The sequence below is a fragment of the Taudactylus pleione genome, unplaced genomic scaffold (genome assembly GCF_031769625.1).
Source record: "Taudactylus pleione unplaced genomic scaffold, aTauple2 ptg000788l, whole genome shotgun sequence".
Classification (NCBI taxonomy): Eukaryota; Metazoa; Chordata; class Amphibia; order Anura; family Myobatrachidae; genus Taudactylus; species Taudactylus pleione.
Window position 1 is genome coordinate 2,495,541 of NW_028285190.1, and position 14,742 is coordinate 2,510,282.

The following is a 14,742-nucleotide window of genomic DNA, read 5'->3' on the forward strand; positions in this document are numbered from 1 at the left end:
TGGAATGGGGGTCCTTGGGAAGATATGTTAAAAGAGAACTGTCACCAATATGCAAGTTCACATTAAACAAATATCTTAACAGGAATCATATAACTAAATATGTTGCATTGATTATATGTGAAATCTGTGTGTTTTCTAGAATATCCTCTTTAACATTCTAACACAATGTTAGCAATCTACGGAGCAGCAATAAATGGGTATTGATGAGCGTGTGATCACACAGGGCATAAAACAGGGCACTGTCAGGAGCAGGCTAACTGTGTAAGGAGGAAGGTGCATTGCACAGAGGCAGGATGCCCTGGGGGTGGTATAGACCATACTTGCCTTCTACCGCAACCCGGGCACTACTCTGTCTTCCCGGCTGCTGCACTGTTTGGGGGGAGACGTCATGATGTCTCCCACAGTGGAATCTGTACTGCCGCTTGGACCGTCCTTAGTCCTTAGCAGTTGTGGCGTGGCAATTACCTCCTGGGCCCTTGGGCTCTCACCTTCAGGCCGCCGATGATGCTCCTATCGACAGTCCTGGAACTCTGGTTGGACGCGGACAGTACGGCTGGCAGTCCCACTCACGGGACCTCCACTGGGATCAGTGGATGGTCATCATTGGCACTTTAGGCCTCAGACTGGTTTCATCTACATGCCAAGCACAAGGAAGCAACCAGTGCGAAAACACCCAAAAGGGGAAGGGGGAATGGATGGCACATAACACAAACAGCACAGAAAACACGGATTATGCTCACCGAGAATACTCTTGTTCCCTTGATGGGCGAGTGGTCCTGATCTCAGCACCTGCAAACGAACACAACCACAACAACCCAACCCCATGGCTCCGATCCTTCTACATTTAGATTCTCCACCAATGCAGCAACAGTTGTAGATAATATGAGATACAATATAAAACCAAATACGATCCATAGCCTACCTTTAATGGGGGCCTGACTGATGGGATTCTCTGGTCTAGTACAGCCTACCTTTCAGGGGGGCCTGACTGCCTGACCTCTGTTTCAAATAAACAGTACCACTGTCTAGCGCCGACTTTACCAATGCCTTCAGCCTAGCGCCGAGTATAACGTGCCCACGGCCTATCGCCAAACTTACCAATGTCCGCGGCCTAGCGCCGAGTTTACAGTGCCCACAGCCTAGCACCGGATTTACCAATGTCCATGGTCTAGCGCCGAACTTACCAATGTCCACGGCCCAGTGCTGAGTATAACATGCCCACAGCCTAGTGTCGAACTTACCAATGTCCACGGCCTAGCGCAGAGTATAATGTGCCCACGGCCTAGCGCTGAACTTACCAATGTCCAAAGCCTAACGCCGAGTTTACAGTGCCCACAGCCTAGCGCCGGACTTACCAATGCCCATGGCCTAGCACCGAATTTACCAATGTCCATGGCCTAGCGCTTGGTCTTCACCAGAGATGGAACACCTTTCCGCACCTCTGGGCTTCCTGAAGCCTGCACTTGGGCAGCAGTGGCCGTCGCTAGCTCTTTTGCATGACCCACTGCTGTCCCAGGGCTTCTGATGTCATCACCGGCCCCACTCCAGGTAGACGACAGCCCTCTGCTCTTCACCCGGTGGGTGACGGCCTGTTTAATCTCTTTTGTACTGGTCGCCGCCCTCCGGGACTTCCAGCAACGTCTTCGCTCTTCTGTCTTCGGGAGCTCTTCATGGCTCCTTCCCGGCCAGTGGACTTCTCTGCACTCCCTCATGCCAACTAATACAAGCCGGCAGCAGGGGACGGGGTGATGATGCAGGGAATTGCGATTGGCTAGCTAGGGCCATCCCCTGCTGGCTGCCGGCCTGCGAGCCCTGATTGTCTCACAGTACACACCAGGTTCGAATGGGCGCGTACTGATTGGCGGGCTCTGAATACTTGTAGATTCAGACCTGCCGCCATCACGCATGTGGAGCAGCGATGGTAGTCCACTGCTACCTCCACGACCACTGCGGTGGGTGGGGGGCAGGATCACGACCAATGCTGGCCCGCCACCCTGCTTACTGCTCCAAATGGACCCTGCCACACCTTTGGACGGGGCTGGGATCCCTCCGGATCCCATCCCGCCCTGATGCCCGGGGCCCCCTCTGACCCAAGGCAGGGCCGCAACTAGGGGGGGGGCTAGAGGTGCACGTGCACCGGGTGCCGGAATGCAGGGGGTGAAAAAGGGCTGACTCACGGTGGCTTGGGGGCTGCAGATTCAGAAAACGGCCATCCAAAAATGGCCGTCGCCAAGGAGGAGACAGATGCTAGAGGTCCTTACTGGACCTCTAGTGTCTGTCTCCTCCTTGGTGGTGGCCATTTTTGGATGGCCATTTTCAGCAGATTCCATGCGGACTAGCTCTCCGCATGGACTCTGCTGAAAACGGCCATCCAAAAATGGCCGCCGCCAAGGAGGAGACAGACACTAGAGGTCCTATTGGACCTCTAGTGTCTGTTAGGCCAGCGCAAGTGCCGGGAAAAGATGCTGAAAGCTCCATCTTCTCCCGTGACACCCCCTGGCAATGAGCATAAACCCCCTGGCAATGAGCAGGTAACCCCCTGGCAACGAGCAGGTAACCCCCTGGCAATGAGCATGTAACCCCATGGCAATGAGCATGTAACCCCATGGCAACGAGCATGAAACCCCCTGGCAATGAGCATGAAAACCCCTGGCAACGAGCATGAAACCCACTGGCAATGAGCATGAAATCCCGTGGCAACGAGCATAAACCCCATAGCAACGAGCATAAAACCCCCTGGCAACAAGCATAATCCCCATGGCAATGAGCATGAAACCCCCTGGCAACGAGCATGTCATTTTAAAGTAATTAGAAGCCTTACTGTGGGGCATAAAATGGTGTTGGGCAAATATGTAAGTGGCACTTTGGTAATAGGCATTACAGTGTGTGGCATAATGTGTAATGGGCATTATGGTGTGTGGAATAATGTAAGTCACTATACCAGGGACGTTTGACTAGTGCACTGCCTTATGGAGGAGCAAGGACAAAATCCAGGTACGGGAAGGGAGGGGGCACAAAATTGCTGCCTTGCACCTGGTGACAGATATCCTAGTTTCGGCCCTGACCTTAGTTTTCTTTTTGTGCCTTGATTTGCTTGGTCCCGGATTCTGCTATAGGCATTCTAGGACATGAAACAGCAGTAGCAAGACCACCATTCGCAAAGGAAGGCCATGAATGACCTGTGCCTTTCCTTGCAACTACGTGTGATATATGGCTTGCTGGCCATTCTATGTTTTTCGGCAGTAAATGTTCCCTTTATTATTAGAGATGATGTCTTCTTTAACATTGTGAAATACAGTTGAGATTTCAGGTGCACTTTTGAAACAACCTTTGTCACTGTCTGTGAATGCGTTTCAGCACTGAAAACTCGCCATTTGAAGGCATTCTGTTTAATGAGGATTTCTTTTAAGGAAATATTTCACATCTAGGAGAAATAAGCAAAATAATCTTTTCTCTTGTGTGTTTTCATTATCAAATTCATGTATCAAAATGACTGCTAAATTGTTTTCAAAATTAAGCTTAATTGGACCACCTAAATGGACCACCAGCCAAGAAATTTTTTTATTTTATAATTGTTTTGGGGTGCAGATGATGGGGGTACCACCACACAACGCTGCTTGCACTGCAAGGAGAACAGACTATGATATATTTTTTGCAGTCATTTCTGTTATTTACACAAACAGTGGGAATTGGTTTCATGCACTAGGAGGGACGGGTCTTTGTGAGAATTGTTTTGGGGTGCAGATGATGGGGGGGACACCACCATACACATCGCTGCTTTTTACACTGAAGGATACACACTATGCAAATTTTTTTTGCACTGATTTTTTTTGTTTTCTATATGCAAACAACACTAGCATGTGTTATCACACATTAGGAGGAATAAGTCTTTGTGAAAAATGTTTAAGGGTGCAGATTAAGGGTGGGACATCACTGCACACACTGTCGCTTACACTGGAAGGAACACACAGTATGCACATTTTTTGCTCTAATTTATTTGTTTTTTATATACAAACAACACTGACAATTGTTTTCACGCACTAGGAGGAACAGGTCTGCTTTGTGAGAATTGTTTTGGAGTGCAGACGATGGCTGGGTTACCACACAGAACAGTAATATATGCTTCATCACTCGTCTGAAGAACACATTTCTTAAAATACACAATACAATTTTTCAATTCAATTAGAAAACACTGTTAATGATATCACACGATATTAGTTCTTTATGTTTTACATATCTCAGAATACACCGGGAACAAGACCAAACAAATCTGCAACACAGATCTCAAGATAGCGCTGGAAACATTCCATTTCTTTACCATTACTTTCTGGGGGCACTGTTGAAAGGCCCCTGTTGTTCCTGCACGTCTGGATCTATTGGATTTTACAGGGAATTTGGTTCTAGTCATACACATTTCTACACTGCAGTGAGTGTCATATTTGCTGACATTATATATCTCCTCCCCACGGAAACGCCGCGATGCGCGGATCCGCGTGAAGGGGGCGGGGCTAAATGAGGTGATTTGCCCTGCCCCTTACTCGTGGACCCGAAAATTCCCGGTGAAATCTCCCCATCCTGCCCACTTCACTAGGAAGTGGATGGGATGTGGGAGATATGCCTACTCTTCCGAGGTTGAGCCCCCCGCGATTTTCGGGAGAGTAGGCATGTATGGAGCGTGTGACTGTGCCATGCGTGAGAAATTAAACAAACACACTGACAATGAGTATGCCTAAGTCCCCCTGTCCCTTTCCACCAGGCACCTACAGTACTCCAGCAACTACTTAAAAAAAAAATTTGCACTCTTACCTACTCCTCCAGTGTCTCATGTGGATAACCTGGGGAGTCAGTGCACTAGTTCTTTATCAGTATCTGCACTAAAGATAGACATCAGAAGACGATGTTTAGCAACCATCGATGTTCCTGATACGATGGAAGTACATTTCCATCAAAATTGCAGGTATTTCATTGTTATCATCCATCGGATGCAGCTGATGCCCATCTGATGACTGACTTTTTTTTCCAGCAGTGGTGTCTGCTGCTCTGCTAATAGGTGCATGCAGGAAGCTCTGACTGCTTCTGCACACAGTTTAACCATCGATGGTTATACCAACAAATCAGGGCCGGTGTTAGGTTTCATTCATGGCATCCAGCACAGTACCAGTTCAGCACTGCGTCCTGTGCTGCACTGTCACCACTGCCCTCCCCCTCCGCTCCTTCCTTGCCTCTGCTCCCTCCCCCTTAGCTCATACCAATGATGCCAGCTAGTGGGAGGAGGGCTCATTTCTTCTAGAGCTGGCCAGGTTGCAGCGGCTACTGGATTCTGCACTGTGCAGCCGCGCCAGCCACCTTATGGCCCTGACACACTTTTGCTGCCTCCCGGATAGAACGTGCGTTGCGCCGTTCCTGCATCAAATGCCGGGCTTCCGATGTCTATCACTAATTTGCACCTGATGGGAGAACCCTGTAAGAATAAAACCTATCAGCTTACAATTGTCATTTATCTAGCACAAGCTATAAAATGACAGAAGCTGATCGATTGCTTTGGGCAACTTCTCCACTTTGTCTCTCTTAAAGGTTTGATACATCTCTCCAAGGGCTCTATTTATTAACATTATTTTTACTAAAATAAAGTGAAAAAGTGTGTTTTCACACCCTTTTCACATTATTTTAGTATCACCTATATTTACTAAAGGGTAATTGGAGTAGAATTCGTAAAATTCTACTCCAACTCCTAATTATCACATATTTTTAATAAACAGATCACATTTCCCATAATTGTAATGGGAAATGTGATCTGGCCAAAGTTACTTAAAATACATTTTGAAAAAATACTGGGGGAAGCCCTGTGATAATAACACCACCTGGAGGTGGCGTTATCCAGGGTCTCCCCCAGTTACAAGACTCCTGCTCTGTTCTAACAGGCAGAGCAGAGTCCGGAGCCGGCTCCAGTGATCAGCTGTGTGGTCTAAACAGACCACAAGCTGATCACTGCTAGAAAAAAAAAATAGAAAAAAGCAAAAAAACTTACCTGCATCCAGGGACCGGAGATCGGTGCTCCGGTGATGTCCTCCGTGGCGGACCGGGTCACAGTGCAGGATGGGAGACCAGCTGACTGGAGCCACGGAGGACATCACCGGAGCACCGATACTCGGAGGTAAGTGAAATTAAGAGGGGGTGGGAGGCATGGGGGGGTCGCAATTGCGCAAGGGGGGATAGTGGCGGCCGGTCAGTGCATGGCGGGCACCTTGTCACTGTATTTTTTCTGAAAAATAGTGATAAGGCTGCGGAGGGGATTCGCAGGGACAGAGCTTTATCGCAAGCTCTGTCCCTGCAAGGTATTTTTAGTAAATCCCCGTGATATTGCCTGAATTCTCAATGCAAATTCAGTCGGTAATATCACACTACAATCTGCATTTTAATGCGGATTGTAGTAAATAGAGCCCCAAGTCTTTCATTGCAATTCACAGTCAGTAGATCTTGTACATTTGGCCCATTTTTCCAGGACCGGCTGGTAATTAAAAAATAAAGGAAATGACTTCAAAATTGTCTAAGGCCCTCATTCAGAGCCGCTCGTTAGCGGCAGTACGCTCGTTCCGAGCGATGTTTGCACATCTGCGCATGCGTACGCTTTTTAGTACGCATGCGCGAACCAATCAGTGCGGCCGAAAATCGTTTGTACGCTATATAGCGAGTGCCTGCTATTTTGAGTGACAGAATGAGGCGTATGTGGGTGGTAACAGGGGAAGGTGCTTGAAAATGGGGAGTGGAGATCCGAACGCAGGCGTGCTTAAAGGTCAAAACGGGCGTTTTATGGGTGTGTATATTTAAAACAGCAGCGTCATTGACCACGTCACTGGGTTATTTTAGAGCCAGAACTGCTCGCAAATTTGTGGTAGCAAACACCAACCACAAGAATAGCGAGCAGTTCATACGCTGGTCGATGTACTCGATTAATCTAATAAATAGCGGACATGACGTAGGATGCGTGCGGCCAGGGGGCGTTTTTAACAAATAAACGAGCGTATGTTTTGCTCGTTCGTTCAGACTTAGAGGTGTGAACAGACTGCAATGTGCGTACGGATCATTTGAATAGCCACCCCTTGTTTTTAAACGAACGACCGCAAATAGCGAACGGCTCTGAATGAGGGCCTAATTCCCTAATACTCCTTCTCACTTGTTGATAGAACATTTTTCATTACCACTCTTGTGCAGCCAATGACACTGTGACCCTGCAGAAATGTACACGCTGTGCGCCTGGCAGTTGTAACAAGGAAGTTTTTTCTTTTGTTAAACTGTAATCTAGCTAAGGGCGATGTTGCAGGTTCTGCTAGCAGCAGAAGGGTTAAATACTGAATGTTCTTCTTGCTCAATGTATGCAGTAGTGTAAGGAGGAAACTGAGAGATCAGCAATAGTGGTGCAAGGGAGTACGATGTGGGTGCTGATGTTTTTGTGTGATTTCAAAAACAAACAGGCTGGGGGGTACTAGGCTGTAAGTCTCCTTTATTTATTTATTTTATTTTATTTTATTTAAAGGACTCTTGGCCTGATTCAGTAAGGATCGCTATTCTACTTATACGCACGCAACAGCATTGCTAATATTAGCGGTGCTATTTCAATGTTTGCATTCATATTGCGAACGCAGCCTGACATAAGAAGCCACACTTCCCCTTACTCACATACTAGGGCAACATAGAGAAACCATCGGTAACATCGAGTAACATCGGACCCAGGCGCAGAGTTAAGGAAGCCCAGACCTCACTCAGGAATTGCTAACTTCTGCGCACGCTATGAGTACTCAGGAGGCGTCTGGTATCGCAGTGGATAATTTATGCACGCCCATGCAATGGAAGTGAAACGCACTGGCATGCCTGTGTTCGCACGGCCACCCACAAATTACACTTTCTGTCAATCACTCTGTCGTTCATCTGCATAGCCTCTGCGCACGCAGTTCTGGACTCAAGGTCTAGCACGCGCGCTGCGATGTATACGCATGTGCAGTGCGAATTAATTGACCGATTGCGTGCGTATACGCAACTGCATTCCTTGCTGTATCAGGCCCTGTATCATTACAAGTGGGCACAATGAGATCTGCTTGGTGATTCTTTGCTTCACATAATTTCGTACATCTATTTTTTATAATAGTAATGATCTTTGGGGAAGATTTGTCAAAGCTTGAAGAGAGATAAAGTGGATGATGGAGACAGAGCACCAACCAATCAGCTTCTAACCAGTGGCATCACTATGGGAGTGTGTGTGGGGGGGTGCTGGCCGCACCAGGTGTCATCCTCAAAGTGGGTGAGACCAAAATGCCTCAGTGACAGGAGCCGGGTGCTGCAGTGTTACATTGTCCTGCAGCATTCGGATCCTGTCACAGAGGAGGCACTAGCCACCGGAGGCAGCCCAGCATTCCCAGAGATAGTGTTGGCTGCACATTGGCGCCCTATCTTGAGGAAAGGAGCGCCAATAATGATGGGGATGCATAGCGTCATTGCACACACTTCACCACATTACTACATGGGGGAGAAGCGGTATCAGTGCACATAATGTGCGCTGATACCACTAAACCCCTATAACGCCGCCTCATACATCTACCTCACAGTTTTTTAGCAGCTGTTACACATGGCTAAGCCAAAGCCAACTCCATCTGGGACTGCAAATACCGATGTGACATAGCATCTCTGCTGGGACAGCATCATACAGGCTTGCCGACTTTCTGGCTGCCCCTTCCAGGAGGGAGCAGCCAGATCGGCATGACAGGGGGCGTGACCAGCACAAGGAGGTGGGGCCGGCCAGACTACGAGTATTTGTGGGTGGGGCGGGGCCACACAATCACGTCATTGTGGCCCCACCACCGCTACACAATGCCGATATTACATTACACGCTGTGGGGGTTTCAAAGGTAATTGTGGGGGGTAGATAGGAGGGGTGGGTGGCAGCTGGGAGGATTGCCTGCCTTCCCAGGAGGTCGGGAGCAGCACCCGATTTTCGGGAGGCTCCCGACCATATCGGGAGGGTAGGCAAGTATTACACTCAGGACCACAAAAATCGCTCTGATAGAGCATCTCTGCCCGGACAACACTATCGCAAAAGCTGGCACACACTCCCTGCCCAACCCAATTAGCTTGGGGATATCTAAGCCAGGAACTGCTGCATTGCAAGGTAATTGCCTATTGCTATTTCAATTAAGCATGTGCACGGGCTAATTTTACTGTACAGCAATATTGTATTTTCTTGTATTTGATGCTATATTTGTAGTCCAATATTAGATTTGTGCATTTATGTGTCTTATTTTTATATGCAATCTCTTATTTGTGCATTTGATTTGTTTTATTGGGTATATAAATAAATGTTCTTTAATATAAGAGAGGATTTGAGATCTTAATTAACTAGGTAACAGGTGTCAGTCTAAATTTCTTTCTTTCTGTATTTTTGTGGGGAACTGCACATCCCTCTTTTTTAAACAGCTGCACTGTTTCTTCTTAGACGTCAGCCTAGCCTGCAGGGGTGGGCAATAAGTGGCCTTCCAGCTGTTTTAGCATGGTCAAATAGCAAAACTGTGTCTACAGCAGCTTGGGGGGCGCTTATTGCCCACACCTAGCACCTACCTTGGCATCCATTCTTTCCATAGCAATGGAACACATGGCAAGTGGTCTCTGCTATCTGTGGTGTGGCATGACATGGCATGGCATAGAGATTCGTAGTACTGTAGACGACCCCATTTCAGTGGGTATTGTTTCTCATTGTGTTCGCAGCCAAGATACTAGGCAGACTTCAACTCAATAGTGTGCCCAGGGCCAGGGGCCACCTACATGGCTGCCAAGACATACTGTGGTCCTAGGTGCTGTCGGTGACGGTTTGCGTCATTAAGCCCCGCCCCCTCCACCTTTAAATTGGCAGAAATCTAAATAGGGGCGGGGCTAAATGACGTGATTCATGAAGAATTGCGTCATTAAGCCCCGCCCCCTACACGGGGATCCGCGATCGCCGCGGAAATTCTTTCCATTCTGCCCACTTTACTAGGAAGTGGGCAGAATGCGGGAGAAGTGCCTACCTTTCCGGGGGTGCTGGGGGTTACCCGAGAAATCGTGAGCCTCCCGCGAATCCCGGGAGGTACTAGGCATGTATGGTGTGGTCACGCCCACTCGTTAAATTATGTAGTAAAAATATTATGTCTACCGAAAAGTCCTCTTCCTCCAAGAATGTCCTGGGCCCCTCTTAGTCCCCAGGCAGGCTAGGGGCCCCATGGCACAGTGCCAGTGTCTATTCTATAACTGTGCTGGCAAGAGAAGCTGATTCATTATGCTTTTGTGACAAGCAACGGAAAGATGAGCTCTTTGTCGCTTGATAAATTTACAAACAACGGTTTGCGGTGTTGTTGGACAATCCGCATATATACTGTATAAGTACATGCATATTGGGTAAATCTGTACATGCAAACATGGTAATTCCATGCCGCCCAACCATCTAGATTTCATATGTCCCAATTGGTGGGAAGTTGAGAATCATTTTCCCTGCAGGTGCCTCAATTGCATGCAGCAATGAAGCAGTGTTTTTGTTTAAAAAAGCCAACCAGTGGCGTGACCTTGACAACTGTGACGTGCCAACGCCCCCATGCCCAGATTACAAATTTACCAATGTTGGAAGATAAGGTAATTCTAATATCCATAATAATTCCTGAAGAGCATTAAAATGATGCCATCGCAACTCACCAATTATAAGCAATGACATCAGAGCTCACTGTGTTTATATAGAGATAAAAACTATGTGAGTTTATTCAGATATTTACATCTCTTACATGTTGTGTATGTAGGAAATACATCTTGAAGCCTGGCTGGCATTTCTGCTTTTCAACCACAGAAACCAGTACTCCTGTTATCTTTCAAAACCCACACTACACATTTCCTGTGTTCACAACAGCCATGCGCCTCCTGTTTATAGAAAAGCAGAGCACAGCAAACAAATGCCAACTGCTCCAGATATCTTCTATTGTCTGCCCGGCAGACCCGTGTGTGATTGCTGTGTGTCTATTGTATTATTATTATATAAGTGTTTAGTTGTATAATATGGTGAGTTTTAGAACACTGCTGTACCTAATTTGTGTTACTTCCCTTCACAGGAAGTAAGAGCTGTGTGCAGAATTTGTAAATGATTCTGCCTCCACTCGCTAATACATTTTAAATTAGATAAATTCATTAGTGAAAAAAATCATGCCTGTTAGTAACTTTGTAACATTGTGAACCAACAAAATAATATACAAGCCTGTACAGGTAACCAGGGATATTTGTCCTTATTGTTATATTTAAATCCCACACCTAATTGAATATGCCCCTTAGAAAATACTCACATTTTACAAATATAGACTTGGCATATCATCCCTTTAATTCGGCACACATATGAATTACACAGGTTCTGTGGCTGATTAAAACCAAGTGAAATGGACACTTGAAATCAGCCAGCCACAGAATCTGTGTATTTCATATGTTTACTATATACAACAAGTTAATGGGAAGGGCCGTCAGGAGACTGATACTATGAGAGAGTGGCCAAGTGTGGGGGTGTCGTAATGCCCTGACCAGTGCCCCATGCTGAAGATAATGGGGGAGTAACAAACTATTTTTATGGCATGCTTACATCTCACTGGCTGGCCCAGGCACCCAGAGATGTTGATGTAATTTATTCCCACCTCTCCTTTTGGCGCCCCTTCTAATGGGTACATAGTTAACAGGTATATAGTTAATGGGTACATACAGGGCTATAAATAGGAGTATACAGCCAATGCTGTTGCCCAGGATGCAAGGCCGAGGGAGTGACACTGTTGCTGACCCAGTGCATTGGACACAGTTACCCTGCCCCTGACAGTACAGGATTTGTCTCAGGTTACAGTTACCCTGCTCCTGACAGTACAGGATTTGTCTCAGGACATAGTTACCCTGCTCCTGACACTACAGGATGTGTCCCAGGACATAGTTACCCTGCTCCTGACACTACAGGATGTGTCCCAGGACATAGTTACCCTGCTCCTGACACTACAGGATGTGTCTCAGGACACAGTTTCCCTGCTCCTGACACTACAGGATGTGTCCCAGGACATAGTTACCCTGCTCCTGACAGTACAGGATTTGTCCCAGGACATAGTTACCCTGCTCCTGACAGTACAGGATTTGTCTCAGGACATAGTTACCCTGCCCCTGACAGTACAGGATGTGTCTCAGGACACAGTTACCCTGCCCCTGACAGTACAGGATGTGTCTCAGGACACAGTTACCCTGCCCCTGACAGTACAGGATGTGTCTCAGGACACAGTTACCCTGCCCCTGACAGTACAGGATTTGTCTCAGGTTACAGTTACCCTGCTCCTGACAGTACAGGATGTGTCTCAGGACACAGTTACCCTGCTCCTGACAGTACAGGATGTGTCTCAGGACACAGTTACCCTGCCCCTGACAGTACAGGATGTGTCTCAGGACATAGTTACCCTGCTCCTGACAGTACAGGATTTGTCTCAGGTTACAGTTACCCTGCTCCTGACAGTACAGGATTTGTCTCAGGACATAGTTACCCTGCTCCTGACAGTACAGGATTTGTCTCAGGTTACAGTTACCCTGCTCCTGACAGTACAGGATTTGTCTCAGGTTACAGTTACCCTGCTCCTGACAGTACAGGATTTGTCTCAGGACATAGTTACCCTGCTCCTGACAGTACAGGATTTGTCCCAGGTTACAGCTACCCTGCCCCTGACAGTACAGGATTTGGGGTCTATTTACTAAGCATTGGGTGAAGATAAAGTCCCAACCAATCAGCTCCTGTCATGTCACATTTGAAAAATGTTTGAAAAATGACAGGAGCTGATTGTTGTAGCAAGGGCCAGTGTACTAATACGGTCACTGGCCCTGCTACTGAGCACCCTCACCTTCCATGTTTCGGGGCTGTGGGTGCCTTGGGCAGGGCCGAAACTAGGATATCTGTCACCAGGTGCAAGGCAGCAATTTTGCGCCCCCTCCCTTCCCATACCTGGATTTTGTCCTTGCTCCTCCATAAGGCAGTGCACTAGTCAAACGTCCCTGGTATAGTGACTTACATTATTCCACACACCATAATGCCCATTACACATTATGCCACACACTGTAATGCCTATTACCAAAGTGCCACTTACATATTTGCCCGACACCATTTTATGCCCCACAGTAAGGCTTCTAATTACTTTAAAATGACATGCTCGTTGCCAGGGGGTTTCATGCTCATTGCCATGGGGATTATGCTTGTTGCCAGGGGGTTTTATGCTCGTTGCTATGGGGTTTATGCTCGTTGCCACGGGATTTCATGCTCATTGCCAGTGGGTTTCATGCTCGTTGCCAGGGGTTTTCATGCTCATTGCCAGGGGGTTTCATGCTCGTTGCCATGGGGTTACATGCTCATTGCCATGGGGTTACATGCTCATTGCCAGGGGGTTACCTGCTCGTTGCCAGGTGGTTACCTGCTCATTGCCAGGGGGTTTATGCTCATTGCCAGGGGGTGTCACGGGAGAAGATGCAGCTTTCAGCATCTTTTCCCGGCACTTGCGCTGGCCTAACAGACACTAGAGGTCCAATAGGACCTCTAGTGTCTGTCTCCTCCTTGGCGGCGGCCATTTTTGGATGGCCGTTTTCAGCAGAGTCCATGCGGAGAGCTAGTCCGCATGGAATCTGCTGAAAATGGCCATCCATAAATGGCCACCACCAAGGAGGAGACAGACACTAGAGGTCCAGTAAGGACCTCTAGCATCTGTCTCCTCCTTGGCGATGGCCATTTTTGGATGGCCGTTTTCTGAATCTGCAGCCCCCAAGCCACCGTGAGTCAGCCCTTTTTCACCCCCTGCATTCCGGCACCCGGTGCACGTGCACCTCTAGCCCCCCCCCTAGTTGTGGCCCTGCTAAGGTTGAAGAACAAACTGTGTGTTCACAAACTTCACAGATCCCTGAGAAGAGTTTAAAAGTGTCCATGAGTGCAGGACACTTCTATGTGTGAGTCTGACATTTCTGAAACTTTTAATGGTAGAAAAGCCTCCTTCCACCATTTCTGCACCCCCTGCAAATGTGAGGATAAATAGCAGTAAAAGTATAGGCGGTGCTAATGAGGATGTTGATGATGAATGTGTTGGACAAAGTTGATAAAACTCAGGAGGAGGATGTTGTTTGTGTCAAAGTAAGTCAGCCGCCAGTGGCAGCAGTTCTTGCCAGTGATAAGAAGGACATTGTCATGCCTGGGCCTAATACCGAAAAAGCCACCTCTTCTGTGTTGAATTATTTTCCCCCAAATCCTGATAACATTTGTCGAGCCATCTATATGTAACATTTGTGAGGCCAAAGTAAGTCGAGAAAGGACATTAACTATCTTGGCACCTTCTCTCTGTTACATAATTTGCAGAGAGTTCATGCAAGTCATTTAGCAAGATCTGAAAAAGCCTGTAAAATAATATTCAGTCTAGAATTAGCTACCAGCAACATGTATAGATCTTAGCACTTGTAATTTACTGTACACTGCCAACACCATCACCCACCTCCTCATTAATGATCGGAGGTAGTCCTCCTACATCCAAAGGCTGACTCCTCCCCTATCCATGATTCCCATGACAATGTTATTGTGCACTAGGGCTGTCGCTGCTAATGGGAGTGAATCTTCATCACAGATGGGCACCAAGAAAACTAGTTTCAAACAACAATTTACTGAAACAATCATTTGCAAGAGGAAGCAAGTATGAAAGC

General features: G+C 47.4%; 1 protein-coding gene across 1 annotated transcript in view; it reads left to right on the plus strand.

Annotated features, from left to right (window-relative positions):
• APBB1IP (amyloid beta precursor protein binding family B member 1 interacting protein) overlaps positions 1 to 14,742 on the plus strand; it is a 137,486-nt gene that overhangs the window by 1,083 nt on the left and 121,661 nt on the right. The window lies entirely within an intron of this gene.